The sequence below is a fragment of the Hemiscyllium ocellatum genome (genome assembly GCF_020745735.1).
Source record: "Hemiscyllium ocellatum isolate sHemOce1 chromosome 15 unlocalized genomic scaffold, sHemOce1.pat.X.cur. SUPER_15_unloc_3, whole genome shotgun sequence".
Classification (NCBI taxonomy): Eukaryota; Metazoa; Chordata; class Chondrichthyes; order Orectolobiformes; family Hemiscylliidae; genus Hemiscyllium; species Hemiscyllium ocellatum.
Genome location: NW_026867467.1, coordinates 1,141,443 through 1,160,512, shown reverse-complemented (window position 1 = coordinate 1,160,512; position 19,070 = coordinate 1,141,443). Strand labels below are relative to the sequence as shown.

The 19,070-nt window shown below is 46.8% G+C and overlaps 1 pseudogene; it reads left to right on the top strand.

The window, feature by feature from the left end:
- The first annotated feature begins 344 nt into the window (after nucleotides 1–344).
- On the top strand, nucleotides 345–18,485 carry LOC132806816 (beta-1,3-galactosyl-O-glycosyl-glycoprotein beta-1,6-N-acetylglucosaminyltransferase-like; annotated as a pseudogene).
- Nucleotides 18,486–19,070: the final 585 nt, after the last annotated feature.

Genomic DNA, 19,070 nt, shown 5'->3' with positions numbered 1-19,070 from the left:
AAATCTGATGTTCTTCCACCTTGTGCAGTGTGTGAAAAAGTGTCATGAACACCAATGCTGGCCGGAAGACATTTCTATACGAAAGAGGCAGGTTAGTCCAGGAGACAAAATTTGCTGTTACAACAATTGGAATTACCATGCATGCGTAAGAGGCATGGTCGAATGATGTACACTTCTCAAGGCAGAGAGGTGATCCTGATTCAGGATTTGTGTCAACTAATAGCTATAACATCAAAAGTGGGGCAGGAAGAAAACATACCCAGCCACTCGGAACATCCAACAGGCTGCCAGAAACTGTGGGTTCTCCCTGTCCTCCCAGTGTCCAAGAAACCTCTGAGGGCAAGATGGACATGGCAGATGTCGCAGCCTTGATGCCATTACCACCAGCAGAAAAAGATGAATTCCTGCTGAGATGCTCAATGGGCAAGAGGTAGGCCGCAGTCCAGTACATGCCAGCAGTAGCTGAGCCAGACTCCGTGGAATCAAATCAGTTCCCATATACTTTACACACACACACACATTTTACATCGGGTCTTTTGTAGCATCTCCTAGTTGAGGTGACCTGCAAATGCATCCAAGCTGTCACTGATGCCTCTTTCTCCAGATTACACTTGTTTTACATCATTCACCCATAACAAGGAGAGCCAAGCAACCTGGGCAGTGGGATTCTCTGCCATCACTTCCTTCCCCCAGCTGTAGGGTGACATAGCCTGTACCCATATTGCTTTCAGACTGCCCTATCACAAACCTGCAGAGTGGAAAGGTTTTGTCACTTCCACAATGTTTAACTTATCGATGTTTAACCATCGATGCCAGAGTTTGGAGGATTGTTTCAGACTGTCTTGGAGCTGCCATGATGTTGATGTAGAAGACAAGTCCCGAGATCCTGCCTCCTTCCAAAGACCTTGGGCCACAGAAGAAGAACTGCAGGGAATTAAATGAAAAATTCTCTAAATTTGGTTCATAACATGTTTTTCTTTTCTTGTTATTCTTTCCTGAGATGTGGCTTTTCTGGTACGGCTGCCATTTGTTTTCCATCTATTATTACCTTTGAACTGAGTGTCTTACTTGACTATTTCAGATGTCAGTTAAGAGCCAACGTAATTGCCATGGTTCTGGAGTTTCACTAATAAACCTGTAATCTGAGAATCAACAATGGTTATATGGTCATCATAGGCTAGTGTTTAAATCCAGATTTTATTGAATTCATATTTCACCATCAATTGTGGTAGTATTCATCACCATGATTTACAGAACAGTAGGTTAGTGCTCAGGATGACCACATGACAATAATGCCATAAGAAACAGGAACAGGAGTAGGTCCTTAAGCTCTTGATCCTGCTCCACCATTCAATAGATCGTGACTGATCCAACATTCCTCACTTTCACCTTCCTATGCTTTTGTTGGAAACCTTGATTCCCAGACTGATCAAGAATCTATCCATCTCAGCCTTAAATATACCAACGACTCTGCCCCCACAGGGACACTGTGACAAGGACTTCCAAAGACTCAGAGAAGAAATTCTTCCTCATTTCAGTCTTAAACTGGCACCCCTTGATTCTGAGACCATGCTTTCTGGTCCTAGACTCCCCTATGACGAGAAACCGCCTCTCAGCATTTTCCCTGTAAAATCCCTTAATAATCCCATATTTTTCAGTTAGATCATTCTTCTAAGTTCCAGTGAGTAGAGTCCCAACCTGTTTAGCATTTGCTATTTAGACAATCCCTGCTCACTGGGGATTAGCCTAGTATTCTCTCAACTGCCTCCAATGAAACTTCCCCAAACAAAGGGACCAAAACTGCCCACATTACTCAAGACTGATAGAAGTTTATAAAAGAATGATGGGTATGGATAGAGTTAATGCTAGTTGTCTTTTCCCAAGGGTGGGCATTTCAAGACTAGGGGGCACATTTTTAAACAGAGAGGAAAGAGATTTTAAAAAGATGAGGAACTTTCTTTGTGCATAGGGTGGTTTGCATGTGGAATGAACTTCCTGAGAAAAGGGAGGATGTGGGTACAATTATAAGGTTTAAAAGGCATTTGGATAAGTACATGAGTGGGAAAGGCTTGGAGGGCTATGGGCCAGGAGCGGGCAGGTGGAACTAGTTTAGTTTGGGATAATATTCGGCAAGGCTTTGTTGGACCGGAGGGTCTGTTTCCGTGTTGTATGACTCTATGTGGTCTCACCAGTAAGTCTTCCCTACTCTTACACTCCAATCTCCTTGAAATAAGGGTCTATGAATGTTATCAAGATGCTAGTGCCTCCCTGAGGCAATGGCAAAATGAAGATATAACACTGCCCATGCTTCCACCAGGGCCATAGTTGAACAATCATAACTCAACCACTTCAAGATGAGTTGGAAGCTCCAGTGGGGCATTGTAGTAAAGATCAGAAATGGGGCACGATGCCTTTCTCAAGTGCAGTTGACAAACAGGGTGTGGACTGTCAGCAGAGGAAATAGGGGACCAGCAGTAATCTTCTGAGAGTGAAGATAAAGACAAGGACATTGAACAGGGTGAACATAGATGAGAGCAGACATACCTACATTAGAGGGTAATGCACTGTCAAAGACAAGAAAACAGAAAGAACTGAATTGCAACACGTGTCTAGGATGAATAAACTGGGTTTAGACTTCCTCATGTATAATTGTTTTTGGTTATATGGTAGCAACCATGGTTCGGGCAAAATATATGTTGACCAAGTTATTTTTGTAATCATCATCCAACATTCCTGTTGTTGAGTAAATGTGTTTTTAATCATATTAATGTATGCTTGGTGAAGGTAAAGGTAAAGTCCACATAGTCTGAGTAGACCGTGGGTTGTTCTCATCACAGAGAGATGTGTATGCTCAGTTTGTACTGTCTAGTATCTCCACATCATAGACCCTTCAAACTGTTGAGGAGATAGCAGCAGTCAGTGAAAAAGGGACACTAACATAGCTTGCTGCTAAAGTTCGGTGGTTTTATAGCCTGCAGTCAAAATATGTAATTCAGTGTAATGTCATCTCTCACTAGTAAGTTAAGAGCATTCCTGAGGCATTTTATAAGAATGATCCCAGGAATGAAAGGCTTGTCACTTGTGGAGCGGTTGAGGACTCTGTGTCTGGATGCAATGGAGTTCAGAAGAGTAAGGGAGATCTGATTGAAACTTACAGAATACTGAGACCCCGTGGTAGACTGGATATGGAAAGGTGTTTCCACAAGCAGGAGAGATGAGAACCAGAGGACATAGCCTCAGAATGAAAAGGTGATGTTTTAAAGCTGAGAGAAGCTACAGACCAGTAAGCCTGACATTGGTGGCAGGCAAGTTGTTAGAGGGAATCCTGACGGACAGGATTTACATGTATTTGGAAAGGTGAGGACTGAGTAGGAATAGTCAACATGGCTTTGTGTGTGGGAAATCATGTCTCACTAACTTGACTGTGTTGGTTCAGAGAAGTAACAAAGAGGATTGATGAGGGCAGAGCGGTAGACGCATTCCATGTGGACTTCAGTGTGGCGTTCGACAAGGATCCCCATGGTAAACTGGTTAGCAAGATTAGATCTCATGGAGCACAAGCAGAACTAGCCACTTGGATGCAGAACTGACTTTTAAGGTAAAAGACAGAGGGCGGTGGCGGAGAGTTGCTTTTCAGACTCGAGGCCTGTGACAGTGGTGTGCCACAGGGATCGGTGCTGGGTGCACTGCTTTTCATCATTTATATAATGATTTGGATGTGAACATAGGGGATAAGTTAGTAACTTTACAGATGACACCAAAACTGGAGGTGCAGTGGATGGCAAAGAAGGTTATCTCAGAGTACAACAGGATCTTGATGAGATGGGCCAATGGGCTGAGGAGTGGTGCATGTATGGAATGAGCTGCCAGAGGAAGTGGTGGAGGCTGGTAGAATTATAGCATTCAAAGGGCATTTGGATTGGCATATGACGAGGAAAGGTGCAGAGGGATATGGGTCAAGTGAGGGCAATTGAGTCAAGATGAGGTTAGGAGAACTGGTCAGCACAGATGAGTTGGATTGATGGGACTGTTTCTGCATTGTACATCTCTATGACTCTGTAACCCCCTCCACCCAGTACATTCCTCCCTATCTCTGTAACTTCATCCAGCCCTGACACCTTCCCTATTTCCAGAACCTCCTCCACCCCCTACACCCCACCCTATCTCTGAAACCTCCTCCAGTCCCAATAACCCTGTCTTAGCTGTAACATCAATGCTCATTCTCACTCCATGATGTCAGCCCTCCTACGATCCCAGCCTCTTGACCATCCCCTAATTCCATCACTCCACCGGCCTTCAGCTGCTTGGGCCCTCCATGTTATCATCTCATAAGACTTTGAGCAGTTTGCATTTCCCTTCTCTGATGAATCCTGTCCATTTTTTCCTGGAAACAATGTTATACCTGTTGTGGATTTACTAGAGTAATTCAGGAAGGGTCCCTCAACAGCACCTTGTAATCCCAACATCAATTTCACCTTGAAGACAAGGCCAGCAATATGATGCAACACTACTCCTTCTGCAGTTACTCTCCACTTCACCCTTAATCCCAACTTTGAAATTAATCATCCTTCCTTCAGTTTTTCTGGGACAGAATCCTGGGACTCTCTCCCATGTGACTTTGCATTTGTGGTTAGGGTTCTTAAAACACAGTGGGGTTAAAGAGGAGAGTTCCTTATCATTTATGCCGGAGAGATTAGGGGGATGGGTAACAAGGCTGTCCCAGTCAGTGATGCCCACTTCATGTAAATCCACAAACAAGTCTGTCATTGTGATGTTGCCATGGGAATGCACATTACATTCCTAATCTGAGGGATACACAGGAACAGTAGGAAATGAGACTTGGTCGAATCAGTCAAAGAGCCAAGATGTTTCCCATCAGTGTCCCACAGGGTGAAACAATACCTGCTGGAGTGTGATGACCTTCATTGTTCAGCTCTCTGAATATTGGAGTTGGGATGGCGTGCTGAGGTTGGTCAGGAAGTTGGTAAGGCCAGTTCTGGAAGTCCTGTTCTGCTTACGCTGCTGTAGGAAGGATATTATTAAATTGGAGATGGTTCAGAAAAGATTTACCAGGACGTTGCCAGGAGTGCAGGGTTTGAGATATATAAAAATAGACTGGAGAGGCTGGGGACATTTTACAAAGAACATTACAGCACAGGAACAGGCTCTTCAACACTCCAAGCCTGCACTGACACATTTTGCCTTCCATATTAAAACTGTCTTCACTTACAGGATCCGTATTCCCCTGTTCCCTTCCTATTCATGCCTGCTGCTGGATGCTTCTTGAAAATTACAATTGTATCTGCTTCCATTGTCTGTTCTGGCAGCGTGTTCCATGAACTCGCCACCCTTTCCATGATAAACATGCTTCACTTATCTCTTTTAAACACCCCCTGACCCCTGCACCTTGAACCTGTGTCCCCGAGTAACTGACTCTTCCACCCTGAGAAAAGGCCTCATACTTTCCACCCTATCCATGCCATTCACAATCTTATAAACTTCTATAAGGTCACCCCTCAACCTCCTGCATTCTAGTGAAAACAAACCCAGTCTATCCAATCTTTCTTCACAGGTAAAATCCCCCATTCCAGGCAACGTCCTGGTAAACATTTTCTGTCCCCTCTCTAAAGGATCCATATCAGAACTGTACGTGTTGTTCACTGCAGCATAGGAAATTGAGGGGTGACCTTGTTGAGGTTTATAAAATCATGACAGTGATTGATAAGGTGAATGACAAGGGTCTTTTCCCTAGTGTGAGGGAGTTCAGACTCAGGGCCATGTTTGTAAGGTCAGAGGAAAAAGATTTAAAGATTGAGGAGCAACTCTTTTCCCCAGAGTGGTTTGTGATGGAATGACCTTCCAGATGAAGTAATGTATGTGAGCACAGTTACAATGTTTAAAAGATGCCAGCTCTTGATGCCAGTCGTTTTTTTTTCTTGATTCTGTGCTACTGAATGTCCAAATTTCTGTGACATGCATTTCCAGAGGACTAACATGGCAAGGGAGTACATGTTAAATAGGAGGACCCTGGCAAGCACAGAAGATTAGACGGATCCTGGTTTGTGTGTCCAGCCATCCGTGAAGGCAGTAGGATAGGCAGGTAAGGGAATTAAGAAGGATCAAAGCCACTGAATACATGAGCAGGGAGGTGTCATGTTGGAGTTTTACAGGATTTTGATGAGACCACAGCTGGAGTACTGTGTGCGGTTCTGGTCAGCGCATTATAGGAAGGATGTAATTGTACTGGAGGGGGGGGGGGGGGGCAAAGGAGATCCACCAGGATGTTGCATTAGATTGAGCATTGCCTAAACCTGCAGGAGTGTTCTGCTGTCTGCGTGTGTGTGTGGCTATGGTAACCCACCCAGCCTGCACATCCCTGGACATTATGGGCAATTCAGCATGGCCAATCCACCTAACTTGAACATCTTTGAAATCAGAGCACCCGAAGGGTACCCAAGCAGACAACATGCAAAACTACACACAGCCACCCAAGGCTGGAATCAAACTCTGGTCCCTGGCACGATGCTCTATCAATGCTAACCTCTGAGCCACTCTCAGCCAGGGGAATTGTTTTTTTGGATTCATATCAACTTGCTGTGCTCAGATTCACAGCTTTATTATGAATGGTCAAATCACCATCATTCCAATTTCGCATGAGAGAGAGAGAGAGAGCGAGAGAGAGAGAGAGATGGTGGTGAAGTTTGATTTACTATTGTCACTTTTTTTCAAATAAATTCATGGGATGGGGGCATCGTTGGCTAGGCCAGTATTTATTGGCCATCCCTAATTGCCCAGAGGGCAGTTAAGAGTCACAGGACAAACAGGTAACCACCTTCCAGTCTCCTGACCCTCTCTTCATCCAAGGGATACCCCTCCCACATTGTTGTGGGCTCAATGGCAGGTTCCTTCCTGAAAGAGTATCTCAGTCCAGGCTGGGGCGTGGTTTATTGGGCTTGACTGGCTCTGTGTTCTCTCTGGTGGTAGGTTCTCCGATCCAGACTGCTCACCATCGCGATCCTCTCGTTTACTTCACCCGGGCAACACCGGTCCAGGAATGACCGGAGAGAAGCGGAGACCGGGGAAGGAAATGCCTGTAGCCAAGCAAGCAGGCAACAAGAGGAGCCTGGACTCCGACAGAGAAACAACGGAACATTGGCTGGGTTTCATCCAGAGGAGGGCAGGAGGAGTTACCGAGAGAGAGTTACAGAGGGAGAGGGAGAAGTTACAGAGAGAGGCAGAGAGGAGTTACCCAGAGAAAGAGAGAGTTATCGAGAGAGGGAGGAGAGGAGTTACTGAGGGAGAGGGATGAGTTAGTGGAGGAGAGGGATTACAAAGGGAGAGGGGTTATAGAGGGGGAGGGGTTACAAAGAGGTAACGGAAAGAGGGAGAGGTGTTAAAGTGGGAGAGGAATTCCAGAGGGAGAGCAGTTCTGGGGGGAGAGGGAGTGAAAGTCGGAGCCATTCGTTGAATCTTGGGGAAAAGGGAAGACAAGAGTCTCACAAGGAGAGAGGACTGGCTGGGGCGACCTCTCCAGCAAATTGCAATCACTCCTTCCCCAAGGCCTGGTGGAGGCAATGCTGCCCAGCACAGAAGGCATCCATTCTGCATTTACCTATTGCCTATAGGCTGGGGACACTGCCCTCTGGAAAGTGCCATGCCCAAGCTGAGCCAGCATTGTGCCCACTGTTCATGCCTCAGATCAGTGCTATGTGTGTTCAGGGTGGTCTTGTTGTGCCAATGGCTGCTGGTCCAAAGAGGAGGGGGCAGGCTGACTCTCAGGCTGGTGAAACCAGGCACCAGTCCAATGCAGGAACACCTCCTGTTGGTCGAGGAGAACTCCACCTGTTGGCACATCATCCAGGGGGACAGGCAGGAGTTGGAAAGGGCCCTCCTCAACTCTATTACTGTCTCCCTCAAGCACCAAGCCTGAACATGACCCGAAATTGCAGATCGTTTGTGAGGGCCCGCAAGTATATCACTGTCCCCCTGAGCCCTGAGGAGGAACACTTCCCCTTGGCTTACTCCATGGTCATCCACCAGAGCATTGAGATGTTCAAGAGGCTTCTACGGAGCATTTACGCCCCACAGAATGTCTACTGTATCCATGTGGACCGCAAATCCCCGAGTCCATTTCATGCGGCCGTTCAGGCCATCGCTTCGTGTTTCCACAATGTCTTTGTCGCAGCCAAGCTGGAGTGGGTCACCTATGCTGGCTGGAGCAGAGTTCAGGCGGATCTCAACTGCATGAAGGAGCTGCTGGAGAGCCCTGTCCCCTGGAGGTACTTCATCAATGTATGTGGCCAAGACGTCCCCCTGAAGACCAACTGGGAGATAGTCCGCAGCCTCAGAGCTCTGAACGGCTCCAATGTGATTGAGTCAGATCCTGCGCCAGGGTTCAAAAAGGTAACCGCCTTCCTGTCTGCTGGGCCTCTCTTCATCCAAGTGTTTTCCATCCTCCCTCTCTCCATCATTTCTCTCTCCCCTCCAGTCCTTCACTCCTGTCTCCTACAAAGAGAGACAGGGTTGTTAAAACTGTTCAGTTGCATGGAGGGAGGTTCAGAATGTACAAAGGAATATAGAAGAGTTGGAGAGTGGAGCTGCAAACAGAGCAGAAGGGCAATTGACGTTTCAGGCCCCTATGCGCCTTCTGGCTCTTGACTGCTTTGAGACACCTTCCGACCACCTCTAGGACAGCACATCCAGATTACCCTTTCTCAGGACGACAGCGCTCAGAATGGCCTACCCACCTACTGGCTCTAGGGGCAACTGGCATCAAGGTGGCCTACCCACCCTCTGGTTCTTGGGGTGACAGCTTTCAGGACGATCCATGAACGTCCCAGCTCACAGTAAAGCCTGCCAGACCAAGGGACACACATGACACACAAGACAGGTTTACCCACCATCTAGCTCTCGGGGAGACTGTCATCAGGGTGGTCTACCCGCCTACCCGGGACAGCCTACCAACCTTCAGGTTCACAGGATGGCCTACCTGCCCTCCAGCTCTCGAGGTGACAGCTTTCAGGATGACCTATAAGCCTCCCAGCTCACAGTAAGACCTACCAGACCCAGAGACATGCAAGACAGTGCAGGTGATAAGCCCAACAAACCATATGACAGTTAATTACCAACAAACAGAGTCCTTTCTAGTCCAGAGTCCATTAGTACAGGCATTTCTCTTCAAAATGTAGAGTCCATTTCCAGGCCTGAGGGGTGGAGAAAGTGCCATACAAGGCCTTGAAGAGACCACATCAGAATCAGTCTGTACATTTTTCTCTCATTTAAAACATAAAATAATTATATTGACAGCAAGTTTCACCTGCCTTTTTCATGGGATGAAGGCTTTATCTTATGAAGGAAGGTTGAACAAATTGGCCTTAACACATTTAAGTTTGAAAATCTGAGAAATCTTTTTGAAATGTGTCAATTTCTCTGAGGGAACATAAGGTGGTTGATGGGACATTGCTTTCTCTTGTAGGTTTGACAAGATGTTTTGTAGAATAAGATATTGTCAGACTCCTACAGCACTGAAAAATACCCTTTCATCCAACTCATCCATGTCAACCAGGTATCCTAATTGAAACTAGTCCCATTATCCTGTGTTTGGTCCATGTCCCTCTACACTTGTCCAATTTATGTTGTCTGTGAAATCTTGTAATTGTACCCACTACAACAATTCCTTTTGGCAACTTGCTCCGTATTTGCACTACCCTCAGGTCTCACCTTAATCCTATGCCCTCTGAGTTTGGACTCCCCCATCCTGGGGCTATTCACTTTTATTGATTTCCCACACAATTTTATAAACATCCAATACTCCAGTGAGAAAAGTCCTAGCCTATCTAGCCTCTCCTTATAACTAAAACCCTGCAGTCCTGGCAACATCTTTGTAAATTTATTCTGCATCCTTTGTAGTTTAACAACATCCTTCCAATAGCAGGGCGATCACAAATTTACCCAGTACTCCAAAAGTGACCTCACCAAATGCCTTGCAGAATTATTTTCCCCTGAGAGGGCTGTGGCACTGTGTAAATCTCTTCTGTACAAAGTTGCGAAGGCTGAGTTGATGAAGTTGTGAAAGGGTGAGCAAGCTGACCGTTTTTTAAAAAAAGATAAGGACCCCGGGGCAACCGATAGAAATGTGGTATTGAAATTGTAACCAGATGAGCAGTGATCTTCTTGAATGGTGGAGCAGACTTGAAGGGACGAATGGCTGACTTTTGCTATGACGTTGGTGGAGACAGGTTATGCCTTAGTTCAAGTAAAGAGTAGGGAGTTTTCTGACCACTCAGCTGAGGAAAGGGCTTTGGTGTCCCTCTTGATAACATGAACCTTGAAGTTAATCTCCCTCTGCGCCAGTCACAGAATTAAAGAATTCTTGCCGAAGGATGCCATTCAGCCAATCGTGTCTGTAATTATTCCACATCTAGTACCAATCTCCTGCATTTCCACACACAACTCTGGCAACATTGTTGTAAATCTTTTCTGAACCTTTTCAAGTTTCACAACATCCTTCCCATAGCAGGGAGACTAGAATTCCATGCTGTATTCTAGCAGTTGCCAAATCCAATGTCTTGTTCAGCCACAGCATGACCTCCCAACTCCTACACACAATGCACTGACCAAGAATGGCAAGCGTAGCAAACACCTTCTTCAATACGCTGTCTATCTGCGACTCCCTTTTCAAGAAACTATGAAACTGCATTCCAAGATCTCTTGTTTCATCATCACTCCCCAGACTTCACCATGAAGTGTATTATTCCTGCCCTGATTTGCCTTTCCAAAATGGAACACCTCACATTTATCGACATTAAACTCCATCTGGCATTCCTCAGCCTATTAGCCCATCTGATCAAGACCCCGTTGTACTCTGAGGTTGACTTGAAATATTACTCTGGATGTAGGTTTGCTGGAAGGTTCATTTTAGATGTTTCGTCGCCATACTAGGCAACATCTTCAGTGAACCTTCCAACTCAGCAAACAAACCTACATCGAGAATATCAACCTGAACTACAAATTATCTCAAACTTTGTTGATATATTACTGTCATGTATCTCAAGTTACAGTAAAAAATGTTGTCTTATGTGCTTTACAGACAGATATCGATCGGTTAAGTTGGCAAAAATGTTGGCAAATGGAGTGCAATGTTGGGAAAATGTGAAGTTGTTCATTTGGAAGGGAAATCAAAAGAATAGAATATTATTTAAATGGAGAAAGCTTCAGAAAGCTGCAACACAAAGGGATTTGGGGGAACTAGTGAATGAAACATGGAAAGCTTGCACATGGGGGGCAGCAGGTAATTGGGAAGACTAATGGAATATTGGATGAAAACAAATTTCTGGAGAGGCTCAGCAGGTTGGGTAGCATTCGTGGAGAGAAAACAGAGTCAATGTTTTGAGTCTGGTGATCTTTCTTCAGAACTGAAGTGGAATGTTTGCCCTTATTTGAAGGGGGTTGGAGTATAAAAGTCAGGAAATCTTACTACAACTGTGCAAGGTGCTTGTGAGAGCACATCCGGAGTACTGTCAGCACTTCTGGTCACCTTATTTAAGAAAACATGTTGTTTCATGGGAGGAAGTTAAGAAAATGTTCAGTGGGATGGCCCCCATTATGGATGGATTGTCTTAAAAACAAAAGGCTAAACAGGATTCTACTCACTGGAGTTTAGAAGAACGAGAGGTGACCTCATTGAAATGGACAGGATTAAGAGGCTTGACAGGACAAATGCTGAAAGGATGTTTCTCCTCATGGGAGTGTCCAGGACCAGGGGGTGTATTGTCTCAGAATAAAGGGGCACCAGTTTAAGACTGAGATGAGGTGGAATTTCCTCTCTCAGAAGTCTGTGAATCTTTGGAATTCCTTGCCACAGAGAGCTGTCCTTGTATATATTTAAGGCTCAGATGGATAGATTCTTGGTCAGTGGGGAATTAAGGGTTACGGGGATAGGGCAAGAACATGGTTGTGAGGAATGTTGAATCAGCCATGATCCTAGTGAAGCTGGCTTGAGGGACCAAATGGCCGACTCCTGTCCCGACTTGTTAATGGTCTTACATTTACTGATGAAACTGTTCAAAGATGTTATCGCACAACTCTGGAGCAGAAGCGACTTGAACCTGGGTCTCCGAGGCTCACACCGCATGGATCCTAGTTTACTTTATATCATGCACTTGACATTGATGCTGGTAGTTATGGCTGCAATTCGCACCAACCTGCCTTAGATCAAATTAATGAAGCAAAGCCACTGCAGGTTTTCAAAAGGTAAGTCTCCAACCTCGCATCATGCATTGATGAAGCAGCTGATAATTTGAATGCAGAGAATGTTGTCTGAACTGGATTCAATGAAGTGTTTCACTAGGCACTAGATAAAAATGGCTGGACAACAAAATTGACAACACAAGCCCTGATTCATGGATCTTGTTTTAGACGAGAGGTTGGTCGGTTGGTAGGTGGGAATAATCCACACAGCTGGGACATATAAACATCAAGACCCGGAGCAGGAGAAGATGATTTGGCCCTACATGACACCCACCATACTGTATGATCATGGCTAATCCTCTATCTCAATGCATCTATCTCCTCTACCACTTTCTCCCCATGCCTTTGATGCTTTTGAAACCTAAATATTTGTTAATCGCATTCTTGGATATATTGGATATATTCAATGACACAGCTTTCTGTGGTACAGAATTCCATAACTTCACTATCCTGTAAGTTAAGAAATGTTTCCGCATCTCAGCCCTAAATAGACGACTGCTTTTATTCAATATGTCAGTGATATCAATCTTGGAGTATGTGGCAAAACGCCCATATTCAGGGCAATGATAAACCTGGAGGATTGGCAAATGGTGAGGATGATGTAAATTGTCCAGAGTCATCACAATGAACAGACAGCATCCAGTCAGAGGTGAATACAGAAGAGTGTAAGGTGATATGTTTTGGGAGAAGGATGTGGAGAGGTAATAGAAATGTAATGGCACAATCGTAAAGAGTGCACAGGGTTAGAGGGATCTGGCAATAAACATTCATCAACATTAGAAGGTGGAGGAGTCCGTAAGAGGGTAGAAAAGCAGAAGTCTTCATAAATAGAGGCATTGATGCCAATAAATGGTTGAGTTATGCTGCATGTCGAATTGATTTAGCCCCAGTTGGATTGTTGTGGTCATTTCCAGTGACTTTAAAACGATGTGAGGGCCCTCAGGACAGGGAGAAGAGGAGATTTCGCAGAATGGTGCCAGGGTTTAAGTTGGATGGCTCAGTTGGAAAGGTCAACGATGCTCCCATTGGAACAAAGGAGATTGGGGTGAGGTTTATTCAATGGGTATAGGGTGAGCACTCGGTAATGAAGTCAAGGAAATATACTTCACTGCTCACCGATTGTACAAACGCAATGGAATGCAGATGTAAGATTTTGGGTTAGAGGCATGGTGAGGATAACTGAGGAATTGAAACGCAAATGAAACCTAAACTACATTTGTATGAGATGATGGCCAGTTCCGATGTAAGTTGGATTTTAAAAAAAAGAGTTACTTGTATGTATGCTCCCATACATACAAGGAACAAGAGTAGGCCATTGGCCCTTTTGATCCTGTTCCACCATCCACATTCCTGCATACCATCGATAATCTATCCTCCCCTTGGTAACCAAGGATCCATATCTCCCATGCATGATGCCACAAGGACCGAGGATAAAAGATATCTTTTGACACAATGTGAATAAAGTGTCTTGCGGACGGGGTGGCATGGTGTCTCAGTGATTAGCACTGTTGCCTCACAGTGCCAGGGACCTGGGTTCGATTCCAGCCTTGGGCGCCTGTCTGTGTTGAGTTTGCACATTCTCCCCATGTATGCATGGCTTTCCTCTGGGTGCTCTGGTTTCCTGCCACAATCCACAAAGATGTGCAGGCCAGGTAGATTTGTCGTGCTAAATTGTTCATCGTGTTTGGGTGCATTAATCAGGGGTAAATATCAGGTCGGGTAATGGGTGTGGATGGTTTGCTATTCAGAAGATTGGTGTGGACTTGTTGGGCCAAATGGCCTGTTTCCATTTTTGTTTTCTTCTTTAACCCCGCATTACCGCCTAACTGCGGTAGTGCTTATTTTTTTCCCCAGCACCCATGGTGTGTGTGTGCAGGTGTGAGACACAGTGAAAGACACAAAGTGCACAAATCTTTATTTAAATTTCCACCACCAGGAAGAAAGGAAACACCCGTGTGGCCTGTGACAAGCAGTGCCCTTCACATCAAAGGGCAATGCTGTGTGATCAAAACAGTGGAGGGGAGGGCAGGGACTAAATCAAAATAAAGGTGGAGGGGGAGATGCACTCCACTCCCTGCGGTGCCCACCTCTCCCTGAACAACTCCAGGGTGTTGGTGGACACCGCGTGCTCCTTCCCCAAGGACACCCGGGCTCTACCGTAACCGCAGAAGAGGGGCAGGCAGTCGGCCCTAACGACCCCCTCCACGGCCCGCTGCCTGGACCTGTTTATGGCCAGTTTGGCCAGGCCCAGGAGCAGACCCATGAGGAGGTCTTCAGACCTGCCCTCCCTCCTCCGTACCGGCTGCCCGAAGATCAGGAGCGTGGGACTGAAGTGCAACCAAAAGCAGAGGAGGAAGTTTTTGAGGAAATCAAAGAGGGAGTGCGAATGCCCACACCCAATATACACATGGTCCACGGACTGCACAGCACCACAGAACAAGCAGTTGGGCTGGGAGTCCGTGAACCGCTGCATGCAGCACCCTCCACCCCAGATCCCCGAGAGAAAGGGGGAGGACTCCCGCATAGAGAGCCCTCCACTGGGGATCCCCACCGCCCGGTGGCAAATGGACACGCCAAGGCGTGTCCGGACGGTGGATGAGGGAGAAGAGGTGGACGGTGTGCAGCAGCAGTCTAAACAGGGCCTGCCTTTTTACGTCCCTGAAAGGAACAAAATTAAAATTCCGGAGGCGGCTCAGGTTGTGGGGCACAGGCTCCCGCGGGAAGTACGGGACCTTGGGGCCAATGTGAAATTCTGTCCGGGCTGGGGTGAGTGTGGATGGGATCCCACCACACACCTCAGCGTCCTCCAACTCGAGCACTACGTCGGGTCCGAGCACCGCCATTTTAAGGCGTCGGATGGCGGTGGTCACGTACCGGACGTCTACCGCTGCCCTGCTCGCTATGTCTTGCAGCAACGTCCAGCCCAGGCCCCCGGCACCCAGCATGTCCCCGACCCTGTTCGCCCTCACCGCCATGGCCTTCCCCTCCAATAGCCACTCGAACCTGCGAGCACGGAGGTGCGGATTCCTGAGCAACGGCTCCCTGACGACAGCCGCTACTCCTGCAGGAGGGTAGGCGCGGTGCGATTCGACCATGTTCCAGACAGTGATCAGGTCCTGGTAAAAGACAGGCAGCACCTTGAGGGCGACCTCCAAACCGTCACGGTCGACGACCAGGAGCTGCATATCGTAGTTGAGGTTACGCACATGGCTGAAAAAAGTTGATAGGGCAGACATTTGAATGAGTCGTCACCGTCACAAGGACGTGCAATCTGTCCGAGGTTATCTAGAGTCACCAAAGCTGCCGGGCAAGCCCGGATTGGTTTTGGTCTGATAAATACACGCCTCCCCGCATGGGTCAGCGCTCGTTTGCATGTATTAGCTCTAGAATTACCACAGTTATCCAAGTAACAGTTGGAGCGATCAAAGGAACCATAACTGATTTAATGAGCCATTCGCAGTTTCACTGTACCGTCCTTGAGTACTTAGACATGCATGGCTTAATCTTTGAGACAAGCATATGCTACTGGCAGGATCAACCAGGTAAATGGCCTGTTTCCATACTGTAGAGAACATATTGTGTGGTGTCCTGCACACTGCGGGAGGAGCTTTGGCTTCAAGTCCTACTCCAGGAGCTGAAGGTGTCTTCATTGCTATTGTGAGACACCCAAGGGTATGGGCCAAGTGCTGCAAAATGGGATGAGAATAGCTCGGAGCTTGTCTTTTTGACCAGTGCAGACACAATGGGCTGAAGGGCAACTTATTATTTTGGTGCTCTAAACCTCAATAACCAGAGAGCATGGAGTCATAGCATCATACAGTATGGAACCGACCCTTCAGTTCAACCTGTCTGCACTGACCAGTCATCCCAATCTGACCTAGTCCCATTTGCCAGCCTTTGGCACATATCTCTCTAACCTATTCCTATTCATGTCCACATCTAGATGCCTTTTAAATATTGTCATTGTACCAGCCGCCTCCACCACCTCTTGGTAGCTCATTCCAGGCACACATCATCCACTGCGTGAAAAAGTAACCTCTCAGGTCTTTCCCCTCTCACCTTAAACCTATGCTTCTAGTTTTGGACTCACCCACCCTTGGGAAAAGACCTTTGGCTATACAGCCGACGTGGAAGGAATCAAAATGGGGCAAGAACAGAAAAGGAGGTCAGCTAAACAATTCTGAGCAGCAACAGAAAAGTGTAGCCAAGCACGTATGCAAGCTAGCTAGCTTACTGAAACTGGCTCCAGTTAAGTGAGAAGACAGGAAGACCAAAACAACACTCAACAGGTTATGTAGAAGTTTAAGGTCAATGATCTAATGCTAAACATCATGTACCTAGATCAGGATCTGATTGATCAGTTGCGTTGCTAAGGCTTGAAATCAAAATGTAATGCATGAAAAGGGAACGCTGATTTGTGTGTAAAAGTGTGATTGCAACTGCCTGTTTCAGACTCTCCAGGCAAGGCTGGTTGAGTCTTCTTGCATGTATGTGGTAAAGAAAGCTGTGTGAGGTGTACTATCATCCGGCTGATCATTTCAACATCTATCCATGCCCCTCCTGATTTTATGAACTTCTGTAAGGATACCCCTCAGTATCCGACACTCCAGGGAAAATAGCCCCAGCCTATTCGACCTCTTACTGGAGCTCAACCGCTCCAATCTCGGCAACATCCTGGTAAATCTTTTCTGCACCCTCTCAAGTTTAACAACATCCTTTCTTTCGAAGGGCAACCAGAATTGTATGCAGTATTTTAAAAGTGGCCTCACCAATGTCCTCTACAGACAGTAGATCACACTTGGTAATGGCAAAGGCATATCAGAGATAGTCAAAGATACTCCTACTTATAGACAATAGGTGCTGGAGTAGGCCATTCGGCCCTTCGAGCCAGCACCACCATTCATTATAATCATGGCTGATCATCCACAATCAGTATCCTGTTCCTGCCTTATCCCCATAACCCTTGATTCCACTATCTTTCAGAGCTCTATTCATCTCTGTTACAGTTGCAACATTACATCCCAACTCCTATACTTATTGCACTGACCAATGAAGGTAAAGGTATCAAACACATACTTCACCACCCTGTCTATTTGCAATGCAACTTTCAAAGAACTATATCCCTGCACACCATGTCCTTCTCTCTAAGGCAAAAGCACTGTGTTCAAGTCCCACTCCAGGAGTTGATGACCACAGGAAAGTGTCTCCATTGCACTGGTGAGACATGAAAGGCGATGTTCCCAGTGCTGGAAAATGAGACTGGAGTAGCAAGGAGCCTGTTTTGCCAGCGCAGACACGATGGGCTGAAGGATCTATTTTTCTGGTGCTCTCAACCTTTATGACCAGAGGGCACAGCTTGAAGTGTATTTTTGGAGCCAGATCCACTGGGAGAGTTTGAGGATGAGTTTTATGTTGGCTCAGCGAATGAGCATTGGGAGATGGTTTGGGAGGCAGGGATATGGGGAAATAGGCAGGTGACTGGCACTAGGCAATATGAGTGCGAAAGGCCTGAGGGGCTGAATGGCCTTGTTCTCCACTGTAAGGTGAGTAACTGAGAGAAGGAGTGTGCATGGATCTTGCTGGAGCTGGAGGCAAGGAGAGTGCAGAGGAATTGGGGAGGGAAAAATCCATAGGCGAAGTTGAAAAGCTATCATTTCTACTTTCTCATTTTCTCACTCTCTCTTGCGCTTGTCTTTTAGAAACATTGGCAATACCACCACGATACCCTCGACCAAGTCGTCTTGACGGCGCAACTGAAAGACCAGCCGAACATCAGCACCTCCATTTTGGTGGGCAGTGCCTACTTCATGGCCACCAGAGAGTTTGTCGGCCATGTGTTTGCCAGTGCTGAGATCCAGGCCTTCCTCAAGTGGTCGGAGGACACCTACAGCCCGGATGAGCATGTGTGGGATACCCTGCACAGAATGCCCAATGTACCCGGCTCAATCCCGTACACCAAAGGGGCCACCAGAACACTTGGCCGGGCAGTAAAGTGGTCCTTTGAGGCTGGTGACGTTGCGAGGGGTGCCCTGTACCCTCCCTGCACGGGAAGGTATCGCCACTTGGTTTGTGTGTATGGGGCAGGAGATCTACAGTGGGTGGTCCATCAGAGATATTTCCTTGCAAATAAGTTTGACCCCAACATGGACAACACGGCAGTACAGTGCATGGAGAAATATCTCCGAAACAGGACACTTGGTAAAACGTGGGCTGGGTTGGAGGTTGGGACAGAGTAAACCTCGGTGATGGTGGTAGGCGCGGTGGGTGAGACATCGGAAACACTGAGAGACTGAGCACTGTGAGACTGTATACTATACCCCTGGCTGTTGTGGAGGCCAGGCACTGTGAAACTGCATGCTGCAACATTGCCACTGTAGCACTAGGCAGTGTGAGGCTGGGCACTATAGTGTTGGGCACTGTGGAGATTGGATACCTTAATACTATCCACTGTAACACTGGGCACTGTGAGACTTAGCACTGTAACATTAGTTACTGTGAAAGTCAAAATGTGCGGTGCTGGAAAAGCACGGCAGGTCAGGCAGCATCCAAGGAACAGGAGAATCAATGTTTCAGGTATAAGCCCTTCATCAGGAATGTGGGGGAATAAGGGGGTTGAGAGATAAATAGAGCGAGGGTGGGGCTTTTGGGGGAAGGTAGCTGGGAAGGTACTCAGTTATTCCAGCTGTGGAGGGGGGGGGGGTGATTGCGATTAGCCAGTGGGGAAGATCGAACATATAGTTAGGAAGGAAGATGGACAGTTCAAGAGGAGAGAGCCGACTTGGAGGGGTGGATCTGGGATGAGGTGGGTGGAGAGGAGAGAT